The sequence below is a fragment of the Carassius auratus genome, chromosome 22, assembly GCF_003368295.1.
Source record: "Carassius auratus strain Wakin chromosome 22, ASM336829v1, whole genome shotgun sequence".
Classification (NCBI taxonomy): domain Eukaryota; kingdom Metazoa; phylum Chordata; class Actinopteri; order Cypriniformes; family Cyprinidae; genus Carassius; species Carassius auratus.
The window spans coordinates 20,392,453-20,406,715 of NC_039264.1; the positions used below are offsets into that span (position 1 = coordinate 20,392,453).

Below are 14,263 nucleotides of genomic sequence, written 5' to 3' on the forward strand. Positions count from 1 at the left end.
AGATCAGTAGTATGATCGTTTTTATGAACTTCTTAGGCTTACGAAGCTTTTGGGAAACTCAGCCCAGTTTTTTTTTCAACATTCATTCAAATAGTAATGTTTATTTCGTGCTGCAAATATTGAAGAGGAAAATATAATTGATTCATATCCAGTTACCAAATTATCTCACTAAATTAAGCATAAAAAGCGTAAAAAAAGACGTTTATTGTTGGTACGTAGTTTTTTGCATATATGTCCGGAACTGACTCGCTATGACAGACTCCCTGTGATCATAAGGCTTCAGTAGACATCAACACAAAAGTAGGCTACTATATACTATATAGTACCGACTTATTTTAATAGACATAAAACAGTTTTAAAAAATTTCAAATAGGCATATATAAACGTATTAATTAATTATCAATATATAGGCTATTAATTTGAACATGTAGAGTAGCCTACAAGAAACTGCTCTTGTAATAAGGAACTGGTGCTCTGCATTTAACCCATCCAAGTGCACACACACAGCAGTGAGAAGTGAACACACACCCGGAGCAGTGGGCAGCTACAGATCCAGCGCTGGGGAGCAACTGGGGTTTCAGTGCCAGGGTACTGAGTTCAGTCATGGGTACTGAGGGTGGAAGAGAGTGCTGTTCATTCACTCACTCCCACCTACAACTCCTGCCAGCACCAAGACTTGAACCGGATACCTTCTTGTAAGTAGTCCAAGTCTCTAAACATTAGGCCACAAACTTGTGCAAACTTCTGTCAAAATCAAATTCTCCAGTCAAAAACCCTTACATGATCTATCAATATCAAACTTTGGCCTCAGATGACAAAACCTACAGTACAAATACACACACTACAATTGTTTAGCTTACAATATCTTTACTTAGTTGTTATACTTACTAGGTTTTATTAAGTTACACAATTTGCAAATTTTAAGGCGAATAGAACAACATGCTGCAATGAGTAATTCTTTCTTAAAATATTCAAATAGCTACAACAAAACCGATGACATTAATTCACCAGTGAGAGGCAGCAGTGCGCTAATGTGCAACAGGAACAAAACAACAGAAGAAGAAATAAGGACGGTGAGCATGCGCAGCAAGCAAAGTTTTGAAGCTGCGTCGAATTTGCTTAAACTAAAAAGTAGAAAGACTGTTTACATTTCACCTCTGGACAAAGAATGATTGATTACTTCTACACAATAATAATAAGGTAAGTAAAAAAAAAAAAATAGTGTGGATGTATCTTTCTGTGTGCTGCTAATTTGAACTGACTAACATTTGCTCCTTGTCAGCACCAGTGTTAGCAACAGGGAGCAACGATCTTTGCTATTCTGCTATTAGAATAAAAACTATAGAAATACACAACTTGTGGCACATTTGGGTAAAGGTAAAAACTTTTAAAGACTTTTTTTTAATTTAATTTCTCAAATTGAAAAATGTTTTACTAGTTAAAAATGAAAGCATGTAAATTCCGAGAAACAATTCAAGAACATGCAAGAAGTCGTCAATATGATCTTTATATGCCACTTATAGTATTAATTGTTAACAGTAATCGTTTGCAAAATTTCCTCTATAATTTTATAACACTTGTGAGGCTATGGCCACTTTTTAGGTTAAAGTCATTTTTCAGTTTACCAATGTATTTTCATCATTTTAATACAATCATAGTCACCAGACTAAATCATAGTAACCAGACTAAAAGGTTTAAACTGAATGAGCTCGTTATTTTGCAGTAATTAATTCTTTGCTGTGTTAAAAACACGAGTACTGTAACAGAAGAAATGCTGCCTTTGAATTGGTTTTATTACTGATGCCTCAAATAGAGATGTATAGAAAATTTATTTCTATTGTTAAAAATGCAAATATCAAGAAATGAATGTGTCCTTGTTCTACAATTCACAACATTAGTGGAACTTGATTTTATATGAAGAATTATTTTTCATATTTAGGAAAAAAGCTTGTGTCAGCTGTCTTCTCTGAGCAGCGGTCTTGTGATCACCAGCCTCAGTATAATAAAGGTGAGATATTTCAACAGCAGTAGAGCCGTTTTTGACTCAATCATGTGCTATGTTTTATTTGCAATTTCAAATAATTTATTGCAGTTCCAGAATACCTGTAACCATATTTCCGTATTTGTAACTGTGTTTCTTTTCACATATCTAAGAGGACACTTCACATCCTAGAACCCATAAAATGTATGATGCTACCTTAAATGTTTAATAGTTTTATTATATTTATTAATAATATTTAAAATAAACAGCGCTTATTGACTTCAATGACTTCTTTATTGACACTTAGAAAAGATTTGACAGAACTACACACCCATCTGAGGCCTACCTGTTTTAATTCATGATCACCCCGGATACTTCTACAACTAACCTGCTTGGTAAGTTCTCATAGTTAGTAACACCATTTTAGAAAAAAAATGCCTGTGTATTTGCTGGTATATTACTGAGATACCTTTATAAAGATTAATGTTGATTACATACCTAGTTCAATCAAAAATGAAAAATGTGCCATTTAATCTCCCTCCTGTCAATCTATTCCATAAAAAACTGTGCATCTTCCTGACACGAATTAAGATATTTAACCCAAATCTCTGACACCCAAGATCCCATCAAATCAATCCATTTGAATGGAGCCGATTAATCTACTTTTTGGGCCAAACTGTTCAATGAATTGTAAGGAGCAGTTTCAGTTATATTTCCACTTGAACTCTGTTAGGCATGGACTGGTGAACTGTTCTTGATCCAGAACTCACTGAACGTGCTGTAGAAAGCCTAGATGGTAGTCACTGCTCAGGGTTGGTCATTTGTTTTTGCCTAGCCACCAGTTTCTCTGCAGCTGGGCAACATGCTATTTGAGTTAAGTAAACTAGGTAATATTAAAATTAAAAGTAATATTTAATCTTTCGTAACGTGGGTGCTTTTTACATCAGGTTCGATATCTTAACTATTGCATTACTAAGGCAACGACTGACACATTTATGTTGCATTCAAAAGAGCTCTGTTGACAGCCCAACAGTGAAAAATTAAACCATATCCGTATTAGCACAGAATGGAATGGTTAAGCATTGAGAATTAAGAATGGTTTGGCCTGACAGTGGAAAAGAGGCTCAAATCTTTGAAAGAGACGTAATTGCTATATGATCAAGTGTCTAATATTTTGGGTAAATAGACATTCAGTTAAAGGACAGAAATTTATTTCACTGAAAATGTCTTTATTTGTGTTCTGAAAATAACTTAAAGTCATGGGTGAGTAAATGATGACATGAATTTCAAGTTTGGGTGAACTAACCCAATGTTATGGCAGTGTAGGCAAGACAGAAAACACTGAAAACTGATCATCCACATTTCCATGCTAATATTGTTTTTATTTGGTTTTATACAGGTGTCTGATGCTGATGCAGTCTGGGCACTAGTATCTGTTGGCTGGCTGACTATCACTGACGATGAAGTACTTCTCCAAATCTTGACCCAGTGTCTTCTGCCATCATTGTTCAGGGTAGTACTGCAAAGAATAGTCTCCAGGGTCTGCCTCCAACATTTGCTTCCCGACCACCATGTGCTACGCTTGCATCACTACACGTGGGTTACTCTGATACTGTGAAGAAAACCTACAATATGATGCTTGACTTGGGACAGAAAAAAAAACATTGGCAACTTGTGTGGCCAACTCATTGCCGTATTTAAAATCATTGTACTGCTACCACCATTGTTTAACATAACTAAAAGCAGATTGTTTTTGCTTTGTTTCAAAATTTTTGTAATACGAGTTAAAACTACATTGAAAAAAATATATCATCTTTAACTTTGAACTGTCACTACATTTGATTTAGGGTAATTATGTGTGTGAAGAATAGAACATTGTTGTCATGAATTTGTAATAGATTTTTGAAGTATTTAAGTTACTAGAGTAATGGTAACTTTTTTTTTTTAAAGGCAATTGGTCAAAACTAGATTTCTGTTCAAGTAAATACAACTTAGAAATTCCAAGTTGCAGGAAATGTTACTTGATTTAGCTAAATATAAATGAGTTGTTTGAAATACGTACATAGTATAATGTACTTAATTTAGTTGTTGAAAATAGTAATTCTGAGTTACACGTTTACAACACTTATAAATAAACCTTTGTTAGTACAAATTACTATTCTTATTTCACTTTACTTGTTTTTTTTTCAAGGCAATCGGTTTGCATGCTTTTTTAAAATAAGGTTTACTCATTTTAATTTACAGTGCAGACAAGCTCCCTGCCCAGTGCACACTAGTGAGATAAATTCAAAACACTGTAATTGTAATAAAGTACTGTAACTATACTGTACTACACTGTGTGATTCTTTCAGCTCTCTCTCCAGTGCTAGGATGCATTTTTAAAGCAGTCACCTGTGCTCCTGTTCATAATTTCCTGAGATGCTACTGAATGCTTGCTTATGGATAATTGTGTGTTATTTGAGTTCATACTGTGACAATAGAGTTAACTATTTGATGTGTTTGTGTTTTATGAATGATACTTTGGAGAAATCATTAAAAAAAATTGTAATGTGTGTATATATGAATTATATATGAATATTATAGAATATTATAATTTCTAAACTACTAAATTATTAAAACATTACATGATTGAAGTGTTTACTCATGGCCCATGGTCCATTGTTAATTTCGAATTTGGCCTTTGGATTTAACTATTAGTGCATTAAGCCACTTTTCAATTTATGTTTTCTGGTGGACAAAACACTTGAACCTATACAAATGTTGTCTTTTTGGTTTATACTGTCCTTATCTTGGTGCCATTAGTTATATATGATGCTTACAAGAAAGCTGTGAATTGGTTGTTCCTGGTTGTTGTTTTACATGTGCACTTCTAAATAACATTGTACGTTCATTGATTAGATATACTGCAGTTTAATTTTAATTTTACTCATCATATTTTCGTCAGCATCCTGAAGATTATGAAATATTTGGGGATTTGGAGGAGCTAATTGTTATAACATGCAGGTTTTTCTTTCTTTTTGCTCCCAACAAAAAAAAAAAGGAAAAAAAAAAAACACTTAACTACAGCACTTAAGGCATTAGACAAAATCACACACACAAATGGAGAAAAAAAAAAAAGATATTAAAAAGGACAAGGCGCTTGACGTCACGTAGCTTCTCACGCGAGAAGGGGGGCGACGAAAGTGTCGCGCTTCTTATCACACGTCTTTGGTCACGGCAAGGTACGCGACGATCGACACGATGATTGCTTAGTTTGCAAATCAAATGCATAAACCACACCCCATACTCCTCACGTTCCAGCGACGTTCCACTATAACGTCGCCACGACGGATATGGGAATCACAAAGTTACGTCGCTGGAACGTTATTTGGGACGTCGCTGCAACGAATATGGTCTGGTCCAGTTACGTCGTCACGACGTAACTGTGTTAGCTGGGATGTTGGAAGCGTTTCCAGGCAAAATATACTAGAAAAATATGTTTATATGTCATTTTGTACACAAATACATATTAATTCATGACATTTTGATATTTGAAAGTCTATAGGTTGGCATACATTCAGATATAAATGTAATTTAAAAAATAAATTAATAATGATCGATTTTCAAATATTGCACCTGTCAAACATACTCTATTTTGCCGTCAATACTGTTGACGGTGTCCTATCAGTAGGTGTGTAAAAAAAGAAAAAGAAAAAAAAAAGTTGATATTGTTGTCATGAAGACAAGAGCCTGGTTTTTCGGCAGCCTCCCTTTATGTCACCTACAGCAGCGTGCCAGCGCCGAGTCGTCAGGCACGCTTCTGGTGTGTAAAGACACAGAAAACGCGAAGCAGCCACCACGCTTCTGGCACGCAGCAGAGACGCCACGCAGCCAGTGTGTCACCGGCCTTAAGTTACCCTCCTGCCATCCGCCTGTAGTGATCCCGCTTTCCAGAAAGCCACATTGCTACATTATTTCTCTCAACTGTGTTATTTTTACAAAGTAGGACAAAATGGTCACAGAAAAAAAAACAAATATCGTTTAATTAAATTATATAATGAATACAGACACAGACTGACTGTCTCAACACTAAACATCTCCCCCCCAAAAAATGTCTGACAGAAGGCATTGAAGTGATATGGCATTTCATTCAGCTTTCTTCCCCTGGCACATACACACTTTTGCATGAAATGTTCCTGGACAGTCAGTAACTAAAAAAAAACTTGGACTAGTGTGTATTTTACCCTGCATTAAAACGCACCATCCAGGGAAATTAGCATTAGATTATCCGTTGCTGTTACAGAAACTGATAAAATGGTAACTGTTGTCAGTCCCCGCTTCCTCTGCGCCGGTAGAGAGAGTTTTTAGTTGGGGTGGATTGATCATGTGACCACATCGTGCTTGGTTGGGTAGCAGGATGGTCTCCTCACTTATTTTTTTGAAAAGTAATTATGCCCATCTGTAATCTTCACAACATCTAAAGTGCACATAATCCAAGACATTGTAAGGATATTAGCAGTCATTAGTTAAGCTTCAAGGTTAAAAGTTATGTAAAAGCTGTTACAGTTGAACATTTACAGGTATAGTGGTACAGTAATGTTACTTGTACTAGAAGTGTTATGTGGAATTACAGTATAGAGTGATACACTAATGTTATGTGTACTAGAAAGGTTATATGGATGTGTATAGTGGTACAACGATGTTATGTGAAAATGACAGTGGTGTCAAAAGTATTGGCTTTCATTACTCAAGTAGAAGTATAGATACTAGGTCTTAAAAAGACTTTTGTAGAAGTTGAAGTATCAACTCACGCTTTTTACTCAAGTAAAAGTGTAAAAGTACTGGTTTAAAAAACTACTTAAAGTATAAAAGTAAAAGTAATGTAAGGGAACAAATGCCATTAAGAACAAAAGCTTAGGCCTCACCACAGGGGCCTATTGTGTACTACCCCACCGCCTCAAAAAACATTTTTCTAAAGGCCATAGTGAATATAATGTTATATTAAATGTTCATGTTGAAAAATTTGGGATGCACTAGGCTACATGTTTCAGCAACATATATGCCCATTGAAAATTAACTCATTTTAGTACAATGCAAATACATTAAAGGACTAGAGATATGATTACTAGTTGCCAATAAGTATTGTTATGGTGCAAAAAGTCAAACTTTAGAGGCATGTCATCAATAACCTTTAATGGAATGTAAATGTACATCCAAGCTTAGCTGCAGGAATCTGCCAGGGCAATGGACAAGAACATTGGTGCAGGCTTAGTAACAATTACTCTTGTCGTTCCAAACCTGTAAGACCTCCATTTATCTTCGGAACACAGTTTAAGATATTTTAGATTTAGTCTCAGTCCCTCCACTGAAGCTGTGTCAACGGTCTACTGTCCATGTCCAGAAAGATACGTCGTGGCTTTCTACCAACAACATTCCACTCCGTTCCGTTTCTAATAAGTTAGCTCCCAAATTTATTGGCCCGTTCCCTGTCACCAAGATTATTAGTCCGGTGACAGTCTGCCTCAAACTACCTTCGGTGTACAGGAGGATTCATCCCACCTTCCATGTGTCCAAAATTAAACCTGTGTTTTACTCACGGATTAACCCGCCCACCCCGGTTCCCCCAAGTTCAATTAATTTAACAATGTGTAATTGAAAATGCTTGTAACACTTATAATGTGTGCACACTACAGAGTGTTACCCCTGATTTACACTGCACACGTCTGCGGGGCATTACGTCTCTGATGCTGATCGCGGCCACTCTAGTCAATGTTTGTGATTACACCAGACTCAACTAGGCACTGTTCAAAAGTGTCCCAGAAGCGACTTTCCGGGTCACTTCTCTAAAGATAGGCGCCTAGTCTGTTTTTGACACACAGCGTCAAAACCGCACAACAAATACAAAATAGAAGTCAAAAAATTATGTACATTTCAAACTCCTGTGCAAACTCTCAATAGTATTTCACTAAATTATTGCTATGAGGCCAGAAATAGATGACGAGAGGTTCATTCTCAAAGTTGAAAACCTCACATTATTATATGACACCAAAGATAACTTTTACAAGTAAAATTAAAAAAAGGACGTGGTGTGAAGTTTAATTGCAGGAGATGTAGGAGTGGAATAAACAGAAATAAACCAGACAAAACATTAACATTTAGCCAACCATGTTGGAGCACACAAATATAAAAAAAACAACAATGTTGAACAAGCAAATCACGTGGTCTCATGAATCCTTAATTCACTTAATTGGCACCACGTGGAGGATGCAACAACACCTCCTCGGAGCATAGTGTGCTGCAGACACGTACAGTGTAAATCAGGGGTTAGAGGGACAGTGAATCAGTGAAGTTAATGAGATAGTTCTGTGATTAATTAAGTGATGATTGAGCATTAGTGATGAACACCTGCTATTAACAAGCAGAATCTCTACAACTGACTTCAGCTACAGTCTGATGGGGCTTTTACACTAGGCTCGTTTGCTGCGGTCCGAGCCCGAGCGCGATTGTTCCCGGTTCCGCCCGCAGCATTGGTCTGCTTTCACACTCAATAGTTGTATCGAACCCAGGTGCGTTTGCAGTCACCTTAGGTCATCACAAACGCACATGGAAAACGCATGGAGAACACAACGTGACTGAGCATAGTTGTAATTTTTTTGTTATTTTGGTGCTATTATGCACAGCATAGTGAATGACAACTGCGTTTATGTTCATTGCATGGTGCTCTTCAGTGTCCCACAATGTTTCCCTGCCACTCATGGTTCTCGTGTGTTGAAGAAACAATATAGACAGTGTTACGCATGCGCAGGATACCTTACTTCCTAAACAAGTGCGCACCCGAGTCCGTGTTGCTTGCACATTCACGCTAACCGTGCCGCAGTTCAGGATCAACCGAACTCAGACCACCTTCACCATAGTCTCGGGTTCGGTACCCCAGTGAGCACCAGGGTCCAATGATCTGGTGTTTTATTCGGACCCAGAAGGTAAGATGAACATCACGAAGCGCTAAACAGTGTGTGTTTCATTCATACTCAACGCCAGAGGGCGCTCTCGTGCAGTCATATCAGGAAACTCCTAATATGGACAACAGCATCCAGCGATCCCTGTATGAAAACAGTTGTTTTCACAGAAAAATAGAAACTTTTGGAAATGCGAAGACATTATACTACTACACAATATATGGTTTTTCAAGTAATCTCCAGCAGGTAATAAATAAATTATATGAACAATGCAGTGTGCTGATTGACATAGCATTTATTAAAGTATATAAGTAGTGTAATGTAATGTAGTAATGTGTGAAGCTGGTAAAGCTGTTTGTAGAGTTTTTTAAATCTTCAGTTGATTTCATTTAAGGCTGCAGTTGTAGTTTCTGTGTGTGTCTTGTTTTTCTTTCCGTCAGTGATTCTGCTGGTTAACAGCAACTATCAGTATCTGAATTCACTCATTAGTTTTCATTCTCTCTGTCAGATGGACTGTGTTAGTAAACTCGTATAGGGAACAATGAATGAGGGTGTGGAGTGTGATTTGAAACACAGCCTCTGAGCGTAGATTTTGAATGCTGTTAATTCACGATACATAGCAGACGGCTACTTTCTCAACAATGACAAATATTACCCAGAATGCATTTTTTAATGTTTTAATTAAATACAGAACGTTATTGTCAAAATGTGGCACTTTTTACAGCGAGCCAACTATTGTAAATTAAAAACTATAAAAAACTATTGTTTCTATTGAAAAAAAAAAAAAGACCTGAATGTACAGATACGGTGTTGGGTTCTTTGGATGAACCAGGGTACTTAAGTCTCTTTACAGCTCCTGGATACCCCAGCCATATCCAGTGTTGGGAGTAACGGCGTTTAAGTAGGCTATAACGGCGTTACTAACTGAGTTACATTTTCAGCAATGGAGTAATCTAATTAATTACTTTTCCCATCATTGCAATGCCGTTATCTTTACTGAGAATGTAAGTGTCGCGTTACTACAATTTGGTTGAATAAAGCGCGAGGTGTCATGCTTTGGCTAGTGCTTACACACATGAGCTGCGTGACACCCAGTGTTGCCAGATTGGACTAAAGATTTCCAGCCCAACTACAAAACCCGCCCATTAAAAAAAATACCAGCCCAAAATACATACTGTTATTAAAACTGTTATATAACTGTTATAAAACACACCATTTTTTTTCTTATTAAACAACCAGACTAACAAATCGCACATTGGAGAGCACGAGGCTCGCCCCAAGTATATCCAGTGCATTTTATATATATATATATATATATATATATATATATATATATATATATATATATATATATATATATTTATAAATGATAATTTTAATAAAACACAAGGTCTACATCGGAAACCTCAGAAGGGGACATCATTTTTTATTGTTCTTGTGCTACTATTGTCAGAACTACAGTTCTTTTCTAATAGGCCAATTCTCAAATCATTTCATTATACTTTTCCTTTTGTATTAGTAGGTTACTTACAAATTTGCGCTTAATTACCAACTAATTATTTTTTTATATTATCATTATTAAAATTATTATTATTATTTAACTTATAGACCACTGGGCGAATCAACATGAATTCTCGTTTTCCTTCTTTTAATTTTAAATAAAATAATGACTGAATGATACACTGAATCGTAATCAGCTATTACGTTTCAGAAACGATCAAACATCAGAATTGTACATCAAAATAAAACTGTAGGCTAATAGCATAAACACGCTTACCTTTTAATATGAAGTTAACGTAGATAATCCCCGCAGAACTGATGAAAACGTCTTTATTATAGAACAATTCTAGAACTATTTAAAGATAGGACCAACTTTGTACAGTCACAACCAGTTTGATTAATAGATCGTTGAGTCAAATCTCTCCAGCAACTGCCTGGGAGGTTTGAATGTTGCCGAGGTAAACCCATTCAGACCGGGCCAGTGCGCACATCCATGATGCTGGAGAGTAAAGGTAGATGCGATTCCTAGTGTCATCTTTTAAAAGCGAGACGAGGGAAAATGCCCGCTCAACATGGCCATTGGAAACAGGCAGAACAAGAAGTCTTATGGCACCTTGTGCCAATTCCTGGAAACACTTGTGCCAAAAAGCATGCTCTTTCAAATCATTTAACTGTGCTCTGATTTCTGATTGACAGTATTTACAAAATGCCTTTGTATCATCGCCTACCACAGGTGTAATCCATGTTTTTAAAGACTGGTCGCTCTCCCATTCCTTTCTGTAGGACTTTTTATATTTACCTCACTTTGGCATGATGATGATGATGAATGATGATCACAGTTTTGACTATATAACGAATTAGCCTACAACAACCCGCCAATCAAGCTTGAAGTCTGACTGGAAAGGATTCCCCTGAACCTTATTGGCTAAGCTGAACCATACCTAATTTAAACATCATCCTACATTAGCTATATAATTTATTTTATAGTTAGTTTTCATTAAAAAAAAATAAAGAACACTGTTTATAGTCAAAAATAAAAACCCGCCTGTTGTATCAAAAACCAGCCCAAATTTTAAAGACCCGCCCAATGCATTTTTTTCCGGTTGGACGTGACCAAAAGGAGCCCAATTGGGCGGGAACCCGCCCAATCTGGCAACACTGGTGACACCACCAGGGTGACACCGTTTCAAAAAAAAGAAGTACTGGGAATTAAAGGCAAGAATATTTCTGTAACATGCACGGTATGCCCAGGAAAAAAATACTTTATCCACGTCTGCCTCAAGCAACTCAAATCTTATGAACCACCTCACATCAACACATGCTAACATGTTACTGTATTTAATATTTAATGCTGTGTTCACATCAGACGCGACTTGCAAGAATGAATATAGTTTTAAATTTATTTCATGCGAGAATGTAGTTGTTTTAAACTCAAATATGCGGTTTATTTATAAAGACAGCGTCTATTAAGAATGTGTTTCGTTGATTTTCGGAGGTTGTCTATTCACGTCTTTGCTTTGACTTAACATTAAAATCACTCATGCCAGACGCTTTATTTGCATATCATATGGCAGGCTGCTATCTATTGAGTTCAAATAAATACAACATTTTCTAAAATACTTATAGTGTTTTTATTCTTCAATCAGTTGATATAATCATCTTATATATTAAAGATGTTATAGGACTTAATAGCATTATAGAACATAAAAAAATAATGTCACAGTTACTTTGCTGAGTAACTAATTGCATTTACAATGTGGTAACTGAGTTACTAACTCAGTTACATTTTAGAAGAAGTAATTTGTAACTGTAACTAATTACTTTTTTAAGTAAGATGACTAACACAGCAGCAAAAAATTATAGAGAAATGTGTTTGTGCTCTGTTGACTTGTGTTAGTGTTTATCTCTAGCATCCTGTTGTCGATTATCACCACATTAACTCCTTGGTGAAAGTGAAACATCAAATCAGCTGACATCCCAGTGCAAACTAAATAATACGTGTCTATGTATTTAACAACCAGTCTGATCCCTCTGAGAACAGGTTTCAATGCCATTATTTATTTTAATACAGAAACACAATACATAAATTATATAATACATACAAAACAAAATGCTCTGATTTGCATGCAAGGAATTTCATTGAAGAATAATATTTTATGTTAAATAAACAACTATCATTTACTGCCTCTTGGAGACAGCAGAGTAAACTGCAGTATCTCATCCACAAAATATGTTTTACTTTGGTTTGGCCACATAGACATACACTTTAACATTTATTTTAAAATATTTATTAATTATATATGAAGTTTCAGTGGTCAGAAAACATACCAAGCTTGCAAGAATCTTAAACTGTGTAAAAACGAAAGCTGGAGGTTCTTGGGGTAGTGGACTCAAACTCTTTGAGGGCTGCAAAGGTCTCCCATCATATCTACGGTATGAGGATATTATTGACAAACAGGGCTGGGCTACTTTTACTTGTGGCAGTACACACACACACACAGTGCACACAGAGTTCAGAAAAATCAAACTGAATGAAAACAAGCAACATAACCAGTACCACCCATTTGTTCAAAAGTAAGGTTTGAAAGAACAAGGCTCTGTTGGGGACTTTTGTTTTCTATCTCTTTAAGAAGATTGTTCTCCCAATTCCTCAGCATGAATGAGGATGTAACTGGAATCGCTTTTCATCCTTACATTGATGATAAACAAAACCAATGACATGACAGTGTGTTCACATCATACCAGCTCACACACTCACTCTTCTGCTCTGATAACTATCATCCTGAGTCTCTCCTCTCATCAGATTGAGAATATTACAGTCTCTTTACAGCACTTGAACAGTTTGTCAGAATAAAATTGAAAGAGAGCTATATGAGACAGATCTTGCTAAATTCAGAAAAGATATAAAAGCAAACAAAAAACTCTTGTTGTCAGCTGTTTGTTTTCATTGATGAATACCATTTGAAAGGCAAGTTTATGAAAAAGTGACTGTATGTCACAAATCAGGGTATGTATAACTAGAAGCTCTGTACTCTTGTTGTTTTTACAGTACATACATTATTATAAACACGATGACAACAGAAATGTGTGGGAGACAATTCAGAAAACTTCATATTGTAAAGAGCCAGAATGTACAGAGATACTATAACTGATAACTGTCTGAGTGTGTAATTGTATTAATGTATTAATTATATTTTGATCATCTATAAAAAAGTTCAGATTGACTGAATCTCAAAGGATCAGCTGCTGTCATTTGTTTCTTAATGAACATGTTCTCTCTGACCCGTCCCGTCTGAAAACTAACCACTGAAGTCTCTCCTCCCATCAGACTGAGTACATCACAGAGTCTCTTAACAGCACTCCTTCAGTCTGTCAGGAGGAAGAAGAGAGAGAGGAACTACGAGGAAGATCTTTCTCCACTGAGTCCAGATACGGAAACCAAAAAATAAAATAAACACCTTCAGTGCATGTATAAACTATCTTTAGCACATCTGTGTGAGTTGATAATAAGCTAAATCTGAAAGTCATTTCATGGAAAATCCAGGTTTTGGTCTTTTGGTTTCTCTGCAGCTCAATGAGGATGTTACTGGAAGCTCTGCGATCTTGTCCTGCTCTTTCAGTAAAGAAAAAAAAAACAAGAAAAATCATGATAATGTATTAAGACTCGATGGCAGGAATATATAAAACATCATGATTCAACAAATGATTCACTTGAGGACGAAAAATACAACATTTCTCAGAGGAGTTTACGAAAGGAAGCTTCACTTTCACACTCATGTAAGTTACTGATTACATTTTTAATCCTTTTCATTTCACTAATATGAAAACATAAGCACTGTTGAGACAG

At 36.1% G+C, this 14,263-nt stretch overlaps 1 long non-coding RNA gene across 2 annotated transcripts; it reads left to right on the forward strand.

Annotated features, from left to right (window-relative positions):
• The first annotated feature begins 343 nt into the window (after positions 1-343).
• Positions 344-4,537, forward strand: LOC113039975 (uncharacterized). 2 transcript variants are annotated; one of them, XR_003275111.1, is made up of 6 exons: positions 344-695; positions 980-1,200; positions 1,940-2,008; positions 2,155-2,185; positions 2,289-2,376; positions 3,381-4,537. It is a non-coding gene; the product is annotated as an uncharacterized LOC113039975 (long non-coding RNA). The 2 variants fall into 2 exon arrangements; XR_003275112.1 differs by having other exon boundaries at positions 345-695; positions 1,012-1,200.
• The last annotated feature ends 9,726 nt before the right edge of the window (positions 4,538-14,263 follow it).